The following is a 22,244-nucleotide window of genomic DNA, read 5'->3' as shown; positions in this document are numbered from 1 at the left end:
ACCTCCCCTTCAACATCAGATGTGTCCTTTGACAAATGGGTAGAGCATTTTCCGTATGATCGAATTCTGATGTCGATGCTACCCGAGGGCAAAAATAAAGTGGATCAACTGTGTGAGCACTGTGTATTGGGAGGAAAAACCGAACCTGCCGATAGCTTTTGTACTAGCTGTAGAGAGGCACTTTGCAAACATTGTGTAGGAATTCACATCAGAGCAACACAAAAGCATACATTCATAAATATAAGTGATCCTAGTTGCCGACGTGACATGGCGATCGGAATAGCCGTGGCAGTAAAGTGTTCACGTCATATTCATAAAGATGTAGAATATTTATGCAGGTCTCATAAAGAAATATGCTGTTCTGAGTGTTTAATCGATGATCACGGAAATTGCAAAGAAAAGTTGAAACTGAAGAATAATAACCAAGTGTTACTGAACTCGAAGAATACGGATGCTATGACAAGAAACATAAATCAACTCGCTGGATATTTAGACAAGCGTACCGAAATGAACAAGAGCACCGTTTCAGAAATTGAACGGGAAACTGAAAGCATGGTGGATGAAATCGACAACTTGATATCATTGTTGCAAAATACCAAAAGTCAAATCATCAAAGAAAGAGAGGAGTTATTGGAGACAGAGTCACGAACTTTACACGAGAATAATGTGCATTATCGCTCTCTGAAAGCTTCCCTCGTAAACTCGCTCAAGTTTTATGAAGAAGTATGTAAATATGGAGACAATTATGAATGTTTCGTAATATTACATAAACTAGAAGACCAAATAATCCAGTGTGAAAAACTACTTCAGACAAAATATTCAGAAGTAAAACATGTGAATTCCACATTTCAGCTTGCCAGCCGTTTTGATGCGTTAAGGAAAATGGACGCTAGTCAACTCGCAAAGGTCAATATCACCGAGACTATACAGGCAGCCCCTCCGGTTCCTTTGATAGTAAGAAGTTCCGCACTAAAATTGGGAAGACAGCAGAAAGGGAAGTTCAAACAGCAACTGTTACAATTTTTCGGTACAATGTCCTATTTTATATTGATCAAGCTTTTATAATATACTCATAGAATACGATGTAGAATAAGGCCAACTTCTCTGTCCACAACAGGCAAAGATTATTTATGATTAGTAAGGGAGACTTGTTAGACTATAACTGCATGCACTTTTATATATATGCCTGCGATAAGGTGGAGAGTTTTATATTATGATGTTGTCCGTCTTTCAGTTAAAAGTTTTGTTTCAGTATAATAACTCCAGTTGTCCACAATCAATAGACACCAGTCTTTGTGAATGGCTTGCACCTATGGTAATGAAAACTCTTTTGATTATTTGCTCCCAGGTTCACATGTGGTTTCTGCACAATAATATAAATGCTCCGCTATGTGCAGTTTCCAATCCCTTTGGATATTAGAGAGGTAAAATGTTGATTTCCCCATAGGATTAAAATACTTCCATACTATCCAATGCCGTGAAGAACTTGAATACTCTCAAATTAAGAGGTAAAATAAGATGGCTCAGCAATTCATCTATATACTTGTCTATGTAGGTATGTGTTGTTCTAATAGCGCTTGTTATGTTACATACAATGATTGTTTATTTCGCACTGTAGAGTTGTAATGCACTAAATTTCAAAAGAGATAGCTGCCATTTCTCTAAAGATGAAAGGGTTTTTTAATGTTGATAAATGTAATAAACTAGTGCTTTCTCTTCAGTAGAATCTATCTAATGCTTAAATTTTCAGGTCGAATATTATTTAGATGAAAAATCATTATAGGTCAATATTTTTTTGTTCTTCAAGTTGCTATACAATTTAAAACTTCCTTGCATCCATATTGTTACAAAAAAGATATTCTGGAAAATCATACCGCAGATGAATTATAAATTATCTCGATAGCTCAGAAGGTAAAACTATTATAAGTGTTGGCTTATTTTTTTATTGACATTGTAATAATTTATCTAGCGATATTTATTCCGTTACACTTTAAAATATATCATTTTACTGATACTAACATTTAGTATGTAGACTATTTATGCACTCATTTTTGTTTCTATGTATGTACAATTTTGAGAATGTTATATTTTACATTTATCATAGCATTTTAAATACTTTCTACGTATATTAATTGAGAATTTTTAATAATTTATTATTTTAGATATTGTTTCGTTTCATTTTAAATATCACTATTAAAAACGAAACAAGCATAAAATTTATAGAACATTATATTAGTTCATCTACCTCAGTAGTTTTAGTTACATATATGTATTATATATGATATAAAAAACTTCTGATACATATCAATATTCCGAAATACATATGCACACATCCTTACAATTCTAGTGGACCGCTCCGGTGGCCTAGTGGTTAGAGAGTCCGCCTCGGATGCGGGAGGTCGTGGGTTCGATCCCCGGTCGAGTCATACCAAAGACTTACAAAAATGGTACTAACAGCTGCCTCGCTTGGCGCTCAGCATTAAGAGGTTAGTGTTAGGACTGGTCGGCCTGGTGTCAGGATAATGTGACTGGGTGGGACATCATGCTACATGTCTGCGGCATGGTGCCCCAGTGCTAGACATCACTATAAACTGCCACATTGCAGACATCGTAGCGATATGATTGATAAAGTGTTAAAGCTACGTTAAAAATCAAAATCACACATTACAATTCTAGTGGTGAGACATATGGGGTGGAATTGCGATAAAAAGAAATGTAACAATACCTATTTACTGTAGAGTTGTTGTTTGCCTTATGCTTTAATATCATGAAGATAATAACATCATCATCTCTCTCTCTCTCTCTCTCTCTCTCTCTCTCTCTCTCTCTCTCTCTCTCTCTCCAGCTGTCTCTTTGTCTCTAACAAAAAGCACCACTGGGGAGACATTTACTTGGTGCATTTGTTGTATAATTGAAAACTATGTACATTAATAGTTTTAATATACAGTGTCTTCCAAAGAAAAATGATCTGAGTTAAACTAGGACTTAGGAAGGGGTGGAATTGTTTATTATGTGTTGTGTCTTTAAATGTGCAACTTGAAGCATATAAGAAATCCACGAAAACTGTACATATAGTGTGTAACGAATCGACCGGCTTAAATTAAGTAACAGAAAAAAGCGAAATATAATATAATTCAGCAAAGATTCTATTTCCCTGGAATACAAAGTGAAAGTTCAAAAGGCACTTACATTATTGTTAATTAACCCCAAACAATCTTATATGTTGTATCAAATGTCCGAATGTTTAGAATTTTCTAACGAATTCCAGTAATCATGAATGTCCAAATGTACCAAGAGTCTTAAATATCTTGATGTACCATTAGTCTTGAATGCGATGATGTACCAAGAGTTTTGATTGAGGTAGTCCAGAATATCGTTGAACGAATTCACCATAATCTCAAAGTAGATGTTTAGTTCAAAAAGACATTGAGCACTTTGTTTGTCCATCGAGTAATTTAAATAACTGATTCGTATTAAATTATATATGAATAAAAATTAAATGATTCAACAGACTTATCTTAAAACAGGAATGAATAATTGTTTTACCTTATCGTCTATATACTAATCTTATTTTGAGCGAGACACAACATAATGCCATGATATAGATGTGTAGATTTAAATAGAAAAATCCATCAAATTGTAAACACGTTCGGTGTCAAAAAACACTTTAAGTTTGTAAATAAGTTTAGGTCTTGAACTAAAATCGAAGCATTCATCATAAAAATCACCAAAGCCACATGGGATTAAACTTTGCCCCCAATTACGGACAAAGGTTAAACACACAATATAAAAAACATAACAAGTAAATATACATTATATGCAACGTTTTATTTTCAGTTTGTTTAGACTTCATTGCGTTTTATTACTGACTACGAGTAACATTCTTCAATAATTAGCAAAATCATCGTGAAAAATTAGAGATAAAAAAATAATGTTTTTAAAAAAAATGCAGTACAGAAAGACACCATAGCCGGTTATTGACTCAGTGTACAGATATCACAAATATGACTTTGAACTTCCCTAACATGATGCGGAGCAAATGTTGAAGATGGCCACTATTACTAGAAAAGACAAGAATGATTACTTTATATAACAAATTCCAACAGAATTTGACCAAATTAGACAGAAAGCGTTATATGGAAAGAATATTTAAAATTGTACAAAATGATGTCAATATTTCAACAAATATGGCCACCGTTAATAAAAATATTGGTTTCTTCTTAGGAACCTGTCAACAGAAATTTGATGTAATTTAGCAGATATCGGTCTAATATTCATTGATTTCAAATGTATGCAAATATTTGCAGACTCAGCATCTCTTATGACAGCAATTGCTAAATATAATTCTTTTAAACACCATTTCCTGAAAAGAAATTTGATAAAACAAACGTGCAAAATAAACTTCTTGGGCATAAAATGCATTTATTGTGTACAATTGATGCTAATCCACCACAGAATATTGAACTTATTGATAGAAACAGAAAAAATGTAATAACATCTTTAACAAAAAGCAGAACAGAAATTTCTCAAAATCCACTTGATAAAATGTGAAATGCAGGCCGCTTTTATCTTTAAAAGTAGCTGAATAGACTTTGACCAATTTCACTTAAACATCTTGGCCTAAATACCTTTCACGATTGGATAAATGATACTAGTGTGCAATCGAATTTGTTTATATTTGAGAAAGCTTGCTCTGATTGATTTTATTATATATGCAATCATTAAGATTGAAAAATATTTCTGAATAAATTGTACTGCTGACCTAGATTTACTGCACTGAATAGCGGGCGGATGTCAGTTAGATGATTGTCAAGCACATGAGGAACATTTCTACAATCACGCTTTAGATATTAGTTTTTTATGAAGGTCATGATAACTTGAATAGATCAAAGTAATCAAGTTGGGAAAAGATTGGTGTAATTAGGAAACTAGTACTCCATATGTCCATATGTTATAGTCTTATTTGAACGTTTTAATTATTTGTGTCTGTTGAATGTGAGGTACCTGTCTCTACAGAGAATTTAAGAGTGTATTGATACAACCGTGAAAGATGTTAAAAGGAGTATAGAAATATTTATCACACTGTACATAATTCTCTATTTTCTCAATGATGATGATTTTCTTCCACGTCTTATAAAATGAATGCTTAAACTTGTAAGACAAATGACGATTTTGCCCACTCAAAGAACTATTACTATGTTTGGTATCTATCACTCAATATATTTTGGACACCTGTTCTTTTTTCAGGTCCAAAGTCAGATCTGTCGTCTGTGGTATGTACATTGTATCATTCTCCTTATTATTTGTCCTTGGCTATATTCATGTGCCTAAAACTGTTATCGTGTCATTACTTATTTCACAAGGGACATAGGATAAGCAGAAGTAAATTAGAGATTATAGTTACTTATGATTTCTGATTATCTTACTTATCTTTCAAAGTGCAACCTAGAGTCAGTACCCGGAGATAAACGATACAGGTTCCGATACAGTAACTGTGATAAACATTGAAGTCCACACTTGCTCATGTATATTTTATATAAGCATGTCATCAATGACAATAAATGTGAAAATTATATTAAACAAATAATAAAAACAAAATTAAAAAGTTGTTAAAGTAACTTCATTTAGATCACAGGCAGTGTTTTTATTAAAAAAAGTTTGTTGAAATTCCAAATAGTTTGACTAAAATTAATGAAGGTCAAGATGAACATAAATCATAGATGATAACGTCTTTAAAAGTGGGACCAAATGAACTGTAGTACAATTGTTCTGATTAGTAACGTGGAAAGGATGAATATTTTATAGAAGTTATCATACGAACGATGAGCCATAACACACTTTATTACAAGCGTATATATTCATATAGTAGTATGAAAGTAACGCTTTTGACTTTTTTGTTTTTTATTTGTCCTCGTAACTGTCTGTGATTTTCCATTTCCGCCAGCACAATATCGGAATCAGACGCACTGATTATATAATCCTCGATTGCGGCTGAGTACAAACATTTACATCTCGTATTGAGATCGTTCTGTGTCTCCTCAAGTAATTCGTAATAGATGCGTACTCGGGAATGTAATCGCATCGAAATCACTTTGATCGCACCACCAAAGACACGAATTACTATCGATATAGTTCTCACAACAATGCCGATCGATGCACTCTCAACGGTTGCTATTGTCATGATTACAGCCATAATAAGACAGACCGTTGTTGTCGCAGCAAGACTGAGGATGCCAGGATGAGGATGTGTCATATTTCTACTATGAATAACACAATCACATATGTTAATTGCACGATAGGCATACCTTGTCCAGTCTCGTCATCACGAACAGGCGCAATATGCACGCACTCCTCTAGCAAGTTACCATTTTTTACTGTCACAATTGTCATGCAGTTACAACAAATCTCTCAAAGATACTTAAGTCTCCGGCATTTGTGCGTTCAGATATTTTGGCACCCCTCTCATACAAAAACGCATCGATTACGCCAGCACCTTTGATATCTATCAACTGTCTGTGCCCATTAATTAATGTCATCACATGTGCGTCCTTGCTGAATAACATTCGCGATCATTTTTGTCGAAGCTTAGTCAAAGTTCTTGCAAAATATTCGATGTTGAACGTGACTGGAGAGGACACTGCGGTTAATGCTATTTTGTCAAGCTAAAATTAATCCCGTAGCGTTTTCATATCTGGTGTTGCAACCAACGATTGAGAATTTTCATGTGGTAACGCGATGACTCCAAGCTGGATTCGTTTTGATATTGACATGTTAGGTTGGTCCCAATTATCAATACGATCAATCTGCTCTTAAACATAAACGCAAAAGACTGTTAAACAGCCATATGGATAGATACGAAATGCTTAAAAATGATTTTCATCTTTACCTATCAATTATATTGTTATCGTATATAGAAGTGTTTTGCAAGACCAGTGTCGCCTATTTACAATTGCTGTTACTTGGCTCTATCAGTTGTAATATCTAGATATAATAAACACATGCGAACCAAACTCGCCTGCAGCTAAGATGCTGGATTTACGTTTATCAAAACCAGTGATAGTATAAAAAATAATTTGTTATTTTACTATCCTCATTTATGTTCTCTTTGCTGCGCAACAGCTTTAGCTATGTTGCAAATGAACTTATTACGAGTGATGCAGGAGGCCCGTGTATGATTTCATATTGCACGTATTGTCGCAATATTATCTTCATCAACATGTTCTTTGATAAACTCAAACTACACGTCGCTGTCTCTGGTTCCATCATTTTCAGTGACCTCAACCTCATCCATCACTCTTCAACTTGACGAATATATTCTATGTCTACTTTTGACTATTAAGTTTCCCATTTTGATCTTTACAAATCGCAACGTCACCTGGATTGACACTACTAACAACACGAATCGTAAACTGAGACAAATTAGCTTTTTATCGACAAATAGGCTCAGATCCACATAAAGCACATTGTGTTCGAGTTGAGTAACGTTCTTAAATGCTGTTGTATTATAATAATAAATGTACTTTAAAGCGAAGTAAAGAAAGTGTTTGCGCCGTTGGTGAAGATTCCAATGTACGCAGTGCTTCAATGACAAGATAACCTCATATGCGACCACCCAACAGTTTTTATTGCAGCCAAAGCAGTGAGAAACAATTGTCTATCCATTCTCCTAGTAGACATTCCTGTTGGATGCTTGAATTGAATAATATGGTGTTGGAACATTCTACAACAAATGTGTGTGTCAGATGGAATGCACCGGTGTACAACGAATACTTGGAAACAATGATGCAAATTTCTAAAAACGTCAAGACTAAACATTGGGAACAACATTTCTCAACCCGTAAATACAACAACGAGGGATCAAAAGTCACGACTTTGTACACGCGTATTTGTCCCAAAGCAAAGCAACACGCACTAGACATCCAGAAACCGATTGGAAGCCAACCGACGCATCGGCTTCAAAATATCTAATTAACACAAACTTTGTTCGATGACGCCGGAATCAGCAAAGGTACCATGCCTATCGAAGTCTGTTGCCAAACCAAATTGAAGAAACAGCAACCACACAAACGGTTTTCCATGTATCGCTAACGAAAGCCGGACGCAGAACATCTTTTGCTACGAGAAAACAATTGAATGGAAGAAGTAGTTCAAAGACGAAATAAAGCCAAAGGAGAGAGTACACTCTACTTGGTGCTGTTTCTACAATCACAGCATAGTTATTTCTCAAGTAATATGAAAAGATACAGTTTTGCCCCTGTTTTGGAAACCTTACGGGTCAATGAATTCCGTACAAGTCTCAAACGCCATGACTGACTCATTCACGTGATCTGCGCGTTTACATCCCAGTGGACCAAATTAAAAGTAACCCACACGTATCGATCGCATATGAAAGATCATATTGGTATGGCTAGGACGGATGCTAGGGGCCCAAAGGCTACAAATATAGCAAAAGCAACACTTTCATGCTACTCATATTCATAGTTAACAAGGGCGTGTGGCTTTAGTCAATTGTAAATAATATGGATGGTTTCATCATCTCCAAAATGGCTTGAATTTGCACATAACATCAGAATCAATGTCGAGAACACCAGATATGCAGTAATGGAAGTCAATATTTTCTAGCTGTTATCAAACTCATCATGTATAAGTAAGCAAAACTGATGTGTTATTACGGATACATCAGTGACTCACATCGCTCCATATCACATATCCGTATATCGGTCGTTCGGCTTCTCATTCTGACACCACACACACACACACAAACACACACGCATTATAAGTAGATGCAAAAGAGATAGTTGAAATGATCCGAGTATGAAAAAGGGCTATTTGAAAGAATACCCTCCTAAGGGCTGACTTGGATTAGTAGTACACACCCATGGACTACTTTCAAATTATCCGGGCCAATAAATTCTGATCTAAATTGTGGTCGGGCATTTGAAAATTTATGTCCCTTAGTGTTTACCTCCGTGATTGTAAAGACGAGAATGGAAGCTGAAAAAGCCAAATCGGAAAGACTTTGGTCTGGATTATTTCTCAGGGTTGGTTGGGCATTTTGTGGCGCATGAATAGATATAATCTGATTCGACAAATTTGATCCACCAATAACGCTAAGACTAGTTGGCCTCATTGATTTTGTTGCACGAAAAATTGCGCGTGGAACTATTTTATCAATACCGGCCAGTCGAAACGACAATGCTAACCGTAGCAATGCTAATTCAATGTCTCTTGTGGATCTTGTGGTTTAGGGTATAGCAACACCATACGTACTATATAAGGAGCACTGTATGAAAGTTAAATTGTTCCAGAGAGATTCTGGGAGTTACTGAACTCTACAGTCTTCTCTCATGCAGCGAAAGCACAATTACCCACAGCTGAAATCTGGCTTGTTTATGCTATTTCTAATAATTCAATTGCTCAGTGTCTGTCTATTTTGCATCCTCGTTCAGCCCAAAATCTGAACCAGTATGTGTCAAACCTGAACTTTTGCAGGTACTCTTCCACACATGGTTTTTGCTCATTGTCGATGTCAACTTGTTTTGCGAGCCGAGCCAATACTCCCTTATCGACCTCTGGATCAGCCGGCTGGCAGCTTCCTTGTGGATTTAATTGCGAAAGTGTGGCTGGTCCCATTGGGCAAAAGCTCTGAAAGTTGATAGCTAAGGTTTAGATCCACACACTTAATGGTGTATTTCAAAGTGAGTATTGAGGCAAAGACGATTTTCGTGTTACTATAGGCAAGTGGCATCTCCATTTATACGACAATGAAGCATGACCCACGTGGAGCTCATTTGGTGTAGGTGGATATAATGTTTGGGGCAATCTGTAAGGAGTGGGCTAGCCTGGTAAAATAGAAGGGATAGCAAATGTCAGAGCGGAGGTGAGGGCGAGGTTGAAGAATCCGGTTTCCATATTGTAGTCTTATAGTCAGCCCTGACGCAAACACACGCATCATTATCATAAGCAAGTGCAAATTATAATGCTATCAGGAACGTTTGCAGCCTTACTGAGAGGAAAAGGCTTGACCCAGTTGCTATGCTCTGTCGAGGTGCTCCAAAACACCAGACTAAGTATTATAAAAAAGTGCCATGGGAGAGAAGATCCGTTTGAAATCACATAATCCAAGTCGACTGGCCCCACAGGATTGGTTAAAATCAAATTTATTGGCCTTACTGTCGTAATGACAGAGATAATATTGCCACAAACGCTAAGCTTTAACAGTAGCAGGAAAAAAAATACAACCGGGCGTGCATTTAGCACAGCGATTAGTAGAGAGAGAAAATTTGCGATCTGATAATAAACCCCGACACGTATGTCCGAGACGTTAAGGATGCTGAAACAAGTGTTTAAACAAGTGCCCTCGGAACCAGCACGATGACTACAGCCTATAAAGCACAAAGTAATTCCGCTTTTAGCCCATCAATGACTAGATCAATAATTGCTCAAACCATTCATAGTTATAGTCATCCAATGTAGCCATAGTCCACGAAGACGATACAACGACACCAGTCTACTTTTGTATATCTTTGGGTCTTTAATCATCTATTTTGCGCGTGACAGCCCGTCCTAGCATCCAGTATGATTACGTTAGTGATGGCTTCACCGGCGATTAAAAGAAAAAGCAAGGGAGTACTACTAATGATGTCAGGAAGCCTCGTCACCGTCTTGACTGCAATCCCTTGTAGCTTGTCTTCAGCTCTCAAGTTTTTTAAATTAACCACTCTCTTGTTTCTCCTGCGTTTGAAACTGGCTGATGTGCCATGGCAACCCGAGGTGATTGACAACACAACTGTGTTGTTATAATGAGCTGCAGCAGCGTTAGGTTGGTGACCGTTGTGATACCCTGTTCACGAAAGAATGTCAGCAGGCTGTTAACAGGCTATCAACAATGATCATGGCCTCGTGTAGAATTGGTCTTCACATCTCTCTGATCACGAAAATGTTTCGGCGAATGTCTTTTAGTTTAGCATTGGCATGGTCTAATTTGGTTCTCTTTCTTCCTTTAGATGATGTCTGAGATCTAGGATTGCCTGGTCTGCTATTTCGTCTTACAATTCGGTTTGGTCTTTTTCTTATACAGTGATGTAAACAATTGCAATTGTCAACGATCTCGCTTTTACTGACTCTGACTACATCTTCTTATTGCTGATTTCCATGGTTTTCGCTAAAAATATTTCAGATCTGTACAATGAGGCTGAGATGCTTGTCTTTTGCGCCCTCAGACCCCATGTGGAACGCAGATTTTCAAAGGTTTTCCCGTTTACGGAATTTTCCTTTTGCCGCATGACTGCTTTAATCGTGATATATCGGATTATACCTCTGGTCAACTCCGGCGCTTGGAGGATCTTTGTGATATGCAGACATATCTGCCTTTCACGGTCCTGTCGAAACTGAAGTGATTATAAGATTCATTTTACTTATCTCAGTTTTTAATAATCAGTGCTTCTATTGTAATATCCTGCTGTTAATGAATGTTGGTTGTGATGAGTCGTTGTCAAAACGTATCACTTATACACGATCAGTTACCATGCACGTATCGATGGAGCATACCGCCAAGTATTGTTTGAACTACCTCAAAATTCCTAAATGTGTCAAGTGTCCCATGGGAATTCAAATGTGGTGGAATTCTAACACGTGACCGTGATCAGAGGCAGCGTCAAGAATGGACAGGCTAAGCAATTTAATCAAAAGATCACCTGCCTGGAAACTGACCTAAAATAGTCCGCAGATCCCCATTTACTAATGCTTATGAACGAAGGTAATGCGGCTGGGGCTATCTCCTGCTGCACAACACCTTAAAGTTGTGATGTTTCGGATCAGTTCGTGGTTGTGGGTAGGACTCATGCACTCACACCCTCTGGGCGGTGGAGAATATATAAAATAGCTCTTCAACATGGGAGATTATTTCAAGCACACCTTTCATCTCAACGTACATACAAATGAACATTACGTACAAACTTTCAGCTGATAATGATTTCTTTTTTGTAGCAGCAACTTTTAATGACTTAAATGTAAGCTGTGATTTCAAAAAACTATCCTCTGTCTCTGGTAAGATTAAACAAGTCAACATTTGCTTCACTAACGCCATCAATTCACGTCTAATACGATTGACGGACTGAATGGTAGTTTACAAGTTCAGATATGTCACCTTATTCCATTGAAGAATGTACGAAAATACGAATTGTTTCATGTTTTCTTCTAAAAGTACTATTCTCGCCATCATATTTCTTAGTGTTAACTTCTGTGTTTGGTCGCCAACTATATTTTAGCACACGAAACTTACAAAACTTGCTACTTTGCGCTCTTTTCTGTTATTTGTTTTAAGAGTATGGATTCGTAACAATAGAAATTTAAATTTAGTGATTTCTGCTTAGTGGGAGTGATAACACAGCAGTACTTACTACAGGACTAGTAAGAACTGGGGTGAACACACTGTATTCTCTTAATGTGTGCATATCCAGGGTCAATAATTCAACAACTAGCATACATAGCAGGAATCTGAATACTCATTTCACAATTACTAACACTCGGATGGAACACTCTTTTGTACTTACCAAATTTGTTTCATTTATATCATTTCTTCAAATGTGCTGTTATGTGTCATACTTGTACTTTAGTTTATATTGTGTGAGTTGTCACGAAGCTATGAACAAAACTAATCCAGAATTGATCTCCAAACCCATAATATCTCTGATTCGGTTTTAATCATTCATAGACATGTAAGAGATTTGGAATGATATATTAGATGGGGCTTTCAACTCTACAAAGGAGTGAAATATCTTGCCGTATGGAAAATTGTTTTCCAGGTATAAAAGTTAATGATGTGATAAAAGTATATGAGTCGTTTGTAATAATTATGGGAACTGTTTGTCGTATTGCTACCGGTTTTTGATTCTGAACGGAAATCATGAACTCTTGAACATGAATTAATGTTATGGAAAGGTTTTCAGATTTGTCTGTAGTTACATTTATTCTCAGTTAACCTTGAATAATGATCCATTTTATCTTTTGCCATTGTCATTTTATGCTAAATTTCTGTGTTTTTGTAACTTCATTCTCACTATTTGAGTGAAATCACACGGTATCATAGCATCTCTCATTTCAAAGGAAAACCATTCATTTTGCATAATGTTTTGTCCCTTTTAAGTTTGATTTTAGTACTTCGATTTAGGACTGAAAGACAATGTTTTTTCCTACCTTGTACCTCAATGTAAATTATTCATAAAAGGAGGTCAACAGTTACTTAGAGCATATGTGTCCTCTTTAAAACGGTCTTAGGATCGGCACATTATAGTAGTATAGTTTTTTTTAGTTGTTTCTAGAATTTGCATGTAGTGTTTATAACTTGTTGCTCATTAGTCAACGATTTTGTTAGGTTATTTTGAGTTATTATGTTTTCTTAAGTACTGACGTATTGGCCAATATTATGTGTATATATAGAGGATCATGATATTAGAATAACAATGGAAGTTACATGAGAGCAGCATGAGATAATAATCCATTCGTTTTCTTATAATAATTGGAATCTGAAGTAAGTCATTACAGCAATACTTATACTCCATGGTAAATAAAGCTTCAACCCAAACTATAATTGATACAGATTTAAGCTCCTGTACATTTTGTTTAATGTCAATTGACCTTTCAAGTTCGTTATTAAAATTAAGACATACACAAAACTTGAACATAATTTCATCTTCTTAAAGAAAACAATGTAATCTGTATATAACATATACTGATTTTGCATCTTTACCCTGTTTCAGGAGAACACAGGACACGCACTGGAGGATCCCATGTCTAGAGGTGAAGATACAGAAGCAGGTAGTGTCATAAGGCTCTGATGAGTGAAGTATAAAAAAACACTGAAGACTGTTTGCATCATCACTAATCTTTCTGAATTATCTTTTATAATAAGTATATGCCATTAAATTACTGCCCATTTTATGTGTCATCTCTAAATAATAAATGTTTGGCAGATATTAAAAGAATGACATACGTAACATTTCTAGTATTGCTTGAAAACTATCATAATGATTGTAAACTACTCAACCAAATACTTTAGGCAATGTCCGATTTCTTTGATAAGATCTCGTGTGATGAAAATGTAATCTCATTAGTGTCGCAGATTTATAGCTGCATATATATATATATATATATATATATATATATATATATATATATATATATATATATATATATATATATATATATAAATGTTTATACTTACAAACAAATATAAATTAAATTAACATGTCTTTCAAAGTTATGATATAAAGAAGTTATATACCAGTGACACTAACAAGCCAACACCTGTAAGGTACATTTATTTGTAAGATGGAATGCAAATACTGTAATCTGGTTAACGCTTTGTTTGTTTGTATTTCTTTCTTCATGTTCCATAAAACCTATTAATATAGGTCTAAAAACATAATATTTAATATTAAATCTTCCGAATCCCGCTGTAGCATCAAACAACCTTATCTATCACTGTCTATGCTGGTAAGGCAGCAGACAAATCGGCCAATAAAGAAATAATACGTCGAAATAAAAATGGCAACGAAAGCTGAATGTTTCCAAACTTGTGATTTTTTCAACCGTTGACTTGAGATAAGTCCAGAAAAGTTAGAGTTACATATTCAACTGTTTGAATAAGAGATCATGGTGGCAAAAGATCTACAAATAAATCCAGGTAACGCGGACAAATGTCATTAAAATCAGAAAAAGTATCATAACAAAGCAGTGACGAAACGAGATATAAGCAATGTTTAGCGACGATTATTGGATTTGAAGAGAGGACATAGGACATCGAGAACCATCAACCATGTGATACAGTTATCGCTAGCAGTTTCTCAAGATACGACGAAAATTTTCTTTTTAAACATTATTCAGAATAAGGCACATAATTTCCAACGCTGATCATGAATTGTGCCAAACTCATTTACATGATAGTGGGCAAATGTACAATTTAAAGATTATATGACGTATTTAGCTATGCTTCTGAGGAGATAAACTAGCATGTTTTGAATGACAGAAACATCAACAAGGCTATTTTACACACTTTTGGCTCCAGCTGGATAGAAAAATGGAATAAACATGATGGTAAATCGAAATGTGCAGATGGTCTTTGAATATCAGATGTTTATTTCCCGAATGCCTTACTTATGAGATTTCTTCTCTTCAAGAACTAAACACATCATCTATTTGGAGTTGGTGTGCAGAAAGTGTCCTGAAAATTGATATTGTCCGTTTCTGCCAAATCTGTTGGTTTATTGTGTGATCGGAGCAGCTATTACAAATCAGATTTTCCCACAATGAGAGAACCAATTGTAGTGTAGTTTACTCATTAGTTCTATTGGTTATCCGTTTTCCAATCGGTGTTTGAAATAAACTGATTGCAACAAGGTTACATATCTACCAAAACCAGTCATCACACTTCTTCACAGTAGCAGTCTTCTTATGTAACATTTGGAAAATTATTCTCCTTTGAAACTATAGAACTAAGTATAACTGATTTTACTTAACATTTCCCTTGGTCAGTTCTACAACTGATTTTATTAGACGTTTCCCATTAACACGTCTATGGCTTTGTTTCCATTAGCACCTTATATTGTTTCACAGTCGAATTACCATAGTCCGTGGATCAGAAAGCTCATTGCAAAATAGTTCTATTAAAAATATTTGCTCCTACTTAAGCTTTCAATATCAAACTACTTTCATCGCTGATATCCTCAACTAGTAAGATTAATAACACTTGGAAGAAATGATCCAAGATGCATCCAATAAGGCATCACCAACAAATCCTAAACTGAACACCTATACATCAGAATTCTTACATATTATTTTAACCCTGATCGAAATTATTTCAGAAACTTTCAATGATCAGTTTCATAATCAAGCGCCATAATATTGCTTATCTGCTTGAGATAGGTTTATCTGGAGGCTAACCTATCGTCATTACATTTAGTCCAGCTGTTTTTGCTGTTGATAGATACCCTGCACACCCTCATTTACAACAACGGTCGATTCTACCGATCTATAGACACGGTTAATATTATTATGCATGGACATCTTGAATAACATATTTTATTCTCGAAAGACAACGTTTCAGTGAAACTACATTTTCGACATAGATGTTCCAATGAATTGTGCAAACATTTATCCTATATACAAAGAGTCGCTCGACAGTGAAGACATGGTCCAGTAGAGATGCTAAAATCATCTTTTCATAAAAAGGCATCCATCTTGAAACAGATGGTGGCTCGAGAATTGCTAGCTTTCCAAAAGTACACAGATGTGATGCAAGGTAAAGAATTTTTCCAAACGTGCTCATCATCAAAATAAATCGTAAAGAAAACACCATCACTAACTAATGCAAAAATTAAATAATGTGAGACTATAAGGATTTGATTTCATGATGTGTAGACCATGATATGTGTATTTGCTTCATCAACAGAGACTTGGATTTAGATTAAAATCATTTAGATACTTGCTTTGATTGTTAGTGCTCTAGAAACGATGAAAAGAAAGAAAGTTGGTTCTGTGAATATTACATCTCTACATTTTCTTTAGCCCAGAAACGTAGTATGCATCGATGAAAAAATGACATTTTATTGTATTATTAAAGTCTAATCTGACTCTACAACTTTGTCAAACTTGTTAATATCTTCATGCTTGATTTGCTACTTTGTATTCATGTTTGATTTAGAGAAGCATATTATATTAGTAAAAATTATGATGTTTAAACATAAAAATGTTCAAACATAAATGAAGTTGTCTTTTTTATTTATTATGAGACGGTTTCCCTGTATATCTCGGAGAGTTTTATTTAGAAAACATCAGCTTCTATCAGTTCGTTCATCCCTCAAAGCGGTCTACAGTCTCAGTCGTATATGTGCTGGGATAATAGAGATATATTCATTTGCCTGTCTATAGCACTCAAATGGTATTTAGCAGTTGCATTTAAAAGGAAGGTTGGAAAATGGATCATTCTCCCCTTAATAGGCTTAGTTGAGATGTTACTTCAGCATCTTCTATCTCTACATGTAATTCGCTCAAACTGTGAAGATAGCTTATACATCTCTCTCTCTCTCTCTCTTTCTCTTTGTTTTTCTCTCTCAGTGAGACACCTCGCATTCAGGAGGATAACGACCTCGAAATTAATGTTATTGCCACTTCTGAAACCTATATCAATCATTCATCTTTAGAAGATTTTATGAAAACTGCGACAACCTACCATTTTCACCTTTGGTTCTCATCAAGCAAGAGGCAACTTTTTCCCCCTGGGTCTAATTGTTGCAACACAGACAGTTATCCAGATTGCTTCTTATAACAGTAGTTGCTTGGTATAGAAATTCATTAATGTTTCGCATTTTTACTCCCTTACAGTATAACAGCTACCTTCTTACTGACAAATTCAGCTTAGCAATAGTGACAGGTAACATATTACAGGTAATAAAAATTATATCAAAATGTACATATTTGTGGGGTAAAACTAATTACATTTATGTGATACTGACATCTCTAAACTGGGTGCCCTCCTCCGGCCCTGCTCTGATTTCTTTCATTAGTCAAAGTCCTAGAAAAGGGTGACGATGTACTTTTGTAAATTGGTCAATTAAGTGGGAAGTAATTAATGCTTGCTAGATAAGAATTTCTAGAAGACGAATATTGTGTAGCTTATGACAAAAAAAGAATTACATAATTAAAATCACTTTTACACCACCATAAAAGATCAATAATAAATAAGACTGATGTTTTTAGCCTTCCACGAAAACAGGTAAACTAATAATGAAATAATAACACAACGTTTAATATATCTATATGTATTAATTTCATAACCATAATTATAGTGAGGGTCATTCAATTGATGAGATTTTTAAGGCTGATATCCTATGAATAGAATACTGTAAGTATGAGTTATATATTGTTTGTATGTTGATTAATAAAGTCGCATGATAGATGAAATGTGTTATGGGTCTATGTTCTTACAATAATTAACAGAAAAGATTGAAAAGGAACTTGCATTGTAAAATTCAACACATTATTTATTTTCCTAGCATACAAAGTGCAAACGAGAAGAAAGAACTTAAATTATTGCGAAAGAAATTCCAAAATAATCCAAGAATTACAGACACAGTCCTAGTAATTTCAAGTCCTGAATTAAATTTAGTAGAAGTCCGGAATACATCCACAAACTGAAGGCGTTGATGTGTTAACAGTCTTTTGTTGAATCACATTAATCCGATTCTAGGTTTAAACTCACTATACATTCCAATGAATATCTCTATCCAAGAATTATATCAGAGCACGTTTGTATTTACAGAGAAAAATAATCACTTGAATTTAATAGGTTGAAGAAATAAGATTACATCCCAAAACTGAAATACTGGGCACAACATATAATACAATCTCAAAGTTCTAGATCTTAAAGCACGGCTGAAAAATACTCTCAGTTTCAAGATTATATAGCTCTCTACTTGACCAGAAGCCAGAATAACCATTTTCTAAACAAAGAATACATTACCTGATAGAAAATAACCTTCTAGAATGATCCTGATGTATCCTTAAAAAAATCCAGAATTTGGAATATGCTAAATACACTAAGGAAATTCCAAAACCTAGACCTAGACCCAGATAAACATACTTACTTCAAATAATAAAAATACTGATTGTAAACCCTTACATATAGAGCAATAATTTAGATATTTATTAGTTATTTACAGAATTAAGTCAATGCATGTCAAGCAAAAATGAACTAAATTTTGGACCGGGTCAAGTCTTAAAATGCAATGTTACATTACTTAATGCAATGAAATTTTAAAACGAAAACATAAAATAAAACTAACGAACAAAGCATATCAAATACACATAACAACTATAATAGGCGAAGTAAACATCACGTGATCCAATAAGGGCATTATTTCTTGTGAATGTGGGTTGTAGGGTTTTCTAAAAGAGTTACTAGCATATTTAATGGTTAGCAAGAATAAATCGCGTAACTCTTGTTTTCTAATTTGAGTTATTTCGAAATATTCAACGACTCATGCAACGTCTCGTATTCCATTCCCGCCATTGATCGTTAACTTTCTCTATCAGTGTATTATTGTACGAATTAGGCACTCTTAAAAGTATGAATGGTCTTGTGGTTTGTTTCATATAATAAATATAAACATTGGTTCGAATTACATTGTTCTAACTTTAAATCTTTTAAAGAAATTTTAAATTTATAGCTCTACTTGATCAACCGTGAATTCATTTAGAAGACATTTGAATTCATAGCATAATTATTTATTCTGTAATCATGGTACAATAGATCATGAAACCTATCATTTAGAATACAATTAAAACGTATTCGAATTAGTCGGAACGATTGATATAATTTATAGGATGTTTAGGAATTCATCAACCACTGTAGTTTATTATTTCATTCTTTCCCATTGTATATTAGGGAAATAAATTAACATTTTAAATGTTACAACCTTTTCTGTTTTGGTCTTTTTTGTTGCGTAGTTAAGGTGCTAGATCGTAACAAACGTTCTATCTTTACAGCTTTGCATTAGACCAGAAAAAGTATGATTATTTCAGCCAATGTCATCTGCTTCTTTAGTTACAGTTCAGGAGCATGGACCTTGTAAGGACGTGACCATCCCATGTCCTAAACCAAAGCCTGGAAAGGAAGAGTTGTCACGAGAAAATGATGACCCACCGGAGATTACATTAGATTCGTTGACGTTCATTGAAAAACTTACTAGTGGTGAGTTTGGAGAGGTTTGGAGAGGTAGGTGCCATTATACCCACATTTTGCTGAACATAAACTATTTATTAACTTAGCAAGAAACATGAAAGGTATAAACATTTTGTCTTTGTTAACAATATGTTGTTATATACTTTGTGTACATCTGTAATTTATTAAAGTTAGCAAATTTATCATATTAACTAAATTATTTTTTTTCACATCAGTCCAATACCCCGTTACCAATTGTTTTTGATTTTATCGTGGGTGGGTAGTAGAGAATAGCCTACAATATTTGGTGTTGTTTAATCAAAATTCGAGCCGTCAGTACACAGCTGCAGCTAAAGAGTAGCGTATTTACTACAATCCTGTGGCAAGCATATTTTTGATATTTACTGCATCCTTTTAGTAATGTTGTTTACTTATGGAAATCATTTTCCCAGTACACAGTACAGTTTGTGGCAAACGTGTTGTCAACCATTGTGGCACATAGTCCTTGCACACTTACAGCAATGTGTTGGGACACTTTTGACACATAACTGGTAGGGTTGTTACTACACTCTGGCACAATTACATTACTTCCTGTTACCTTTCGAAAGAATGTTTAAAATTTTATTTTGTCTCTTTGCAAAACTTAATCAAATTGACTATACATAAACCAGAATAAAGTCCAATGAAAAGTATAATGTTTTCATATCTTGAAAATGTCACACGTCTGAAGCGAACAATGAACAAATCGTAATTGTACTACAGATTAGTCGCCAAATTTATATTTCCGGAACCTTCGGCCAGCCCCTAAAGGAAACAAGCAGTAAAATTGCTTATACAAATACACCTGGAATGGCGTCTCTCTGGAAGGTAGACATACTTTCGACGTTAAATGAACAAAGTATATTTTGGGGTCAATTACCTCCACGAGTTCACGCCAATATACAATGCACCTCTGTTACACACGACTGGTTAGATGTCATTACATACCAAGGGAGGCAAGTCATCAAACCAAATAGATGTTACTAAGACAATCACTAAAATATCTGCTCGATCCGACAAGGTCTAGACAGAGCTAACACATGGGAACCTTGACCAGCTAACATGGTGTCAGACTGTGGGATCTTCACGTAGAATAGCATAGATCTCATTTTAATCAGACTGAGAATACATGAACCTTAGTTTATTTCATTCATGAAATGGAAACTTACACTGGAGTGAATATATTTAAATAAATGCTTTCTATACTATTCAATTAATAGACATGGAAGTTCATATTTTGAATTGAAAACATGCATGTACACGGATACTTAATTTCGCAATTTTGTCATTTTTAAAGACATATTTTGAAACGTTAAACGAAGATGCATATAACATTGCATCATATATAGTCATTAGTTAAGTGCATTCGTATTCAATATGTTTTTTAAGTTTGCAAATGAATTATTAATAATAAATGAATATATTTGTTCATCATGATAAGAGAATCTCAAATGAATAATGATTAAAATTTGAATGTATGAAACCAGTATAATTTTTTCTTAACTTTAATTTGCTCACTTGTCCTTCTGTTTATCACAGTTTTTATATTAATGCAAACAGTTTAGAGAGAAAGAAGACAAAATAATTTCGTAAATACTATCACTGACGTTGTACCTTTAAATTATTGCGCGTAAATAATAGTCCTTGACACAGGCTGGCTTAATAATCCGCGGTTCTGTAATCAGTAGCTGAAACTTCATATATGAGATGATGACAAGAAAGACCAAGATCTTAAATCTTATCCAGAGACAAAACTGAGAAATACAAGACATCCTTGAAAAGTTAAAATACAAATGGTCGATATAAAACAAAGATTTACAGTTTTGTACGTTTTGCATGGAATATTTGGAGAACTTAGAAAGTGAACGGATCAGTGAATTTTAATCAGTATCAGTACAAATGTTACTATTATGATCATGTGTTAAAAGACTTCTTTAAAGCTCTGCAGCTAACTCTCTATGGGTAATGTGTGGTAGATGGGGCGAAGCAGACGTTTAAAAATAATCCCACATAATAATAATAATGCCTTCAAACATTTACAATTTAGAATTTAAAAGAATTTAAAATAGAACACTTAAACCTCATTTTATGGCAGGATGAAAGAAATTAATCATTCAATCATTTACAGGATAAAATAAGTGTTGCTCAAGATGATTTTAAATATGCTCGTAAAATCAGTTATTCATAAAAATGAGTTCAGTTTGTCTAAAATCAATACTATATTCACTTATCACACTGTAGCCTTTCAAATTAAGGAGAATAACAAATCTAGCAAGGCATTTATCAACAAGTCGATTAATTATAAGCGATCATATCATCAAAATGTTGTTTTCACTTGTTGAGAACACATATTTTTCATGCTTTATAACAGTAAACATCCTTATTTGTGAGGTCCAGTTCCGACAAAATTGCATCAAACAATTGGTAGACATTATCAAATTCCACTGCTATTAAATTCAAGCTAATAGAAAATGCACATCTACTG

The 22,244-nt window shown here is 34.6% G+C and overlaps 1 pseudogene across 1 annotated transcript in view; it reads left to right on the top strand.

Moving 5' to 3' along the window:
* The first annotated feature begins 8,987 nt into the window (after positions 1-8,987).
* LOC149807901 (tyrosine-protein kinase STK-like) overlaps positions 8,988-22,244 on the top strand; it is a 32,298-nt pseudogene continuing 19,041 nt past the window's right edge. Inside the window, exons 1-3 of the transcript XR_016421884.1 lie at positions 8,988-9,041; positions 13,761-13,818; positions 19,604-19,774. The product of XR_016421884.1 is annotated as a tyrosine-protein kinase STK-like (transcript). The remainder of the gene's footprint in view (positions 9,042-13,760; positions 13,819-19,603; positions 19,775-22,244) is intronic.

This window comes from Sinohyriopsis cumingii, chromosome 1 (genome assembly GCF_028554795.1).
Source record: "Sinohyriopsis cumingii isolate HCF-2022 chromosome 1, ASM2855479v2, whole genome shotgun sequence".
NCBI classification, from domain to species: Eukaryota; Metazoa; Mollusca; class Bivalvia; order Unionida; family Unionidae; genus Sinohyriopsis; species Sinohyriopsis cumingii.
This window is presented reverse-complemented; position numbering and strand designations above follow the sequence as displayed.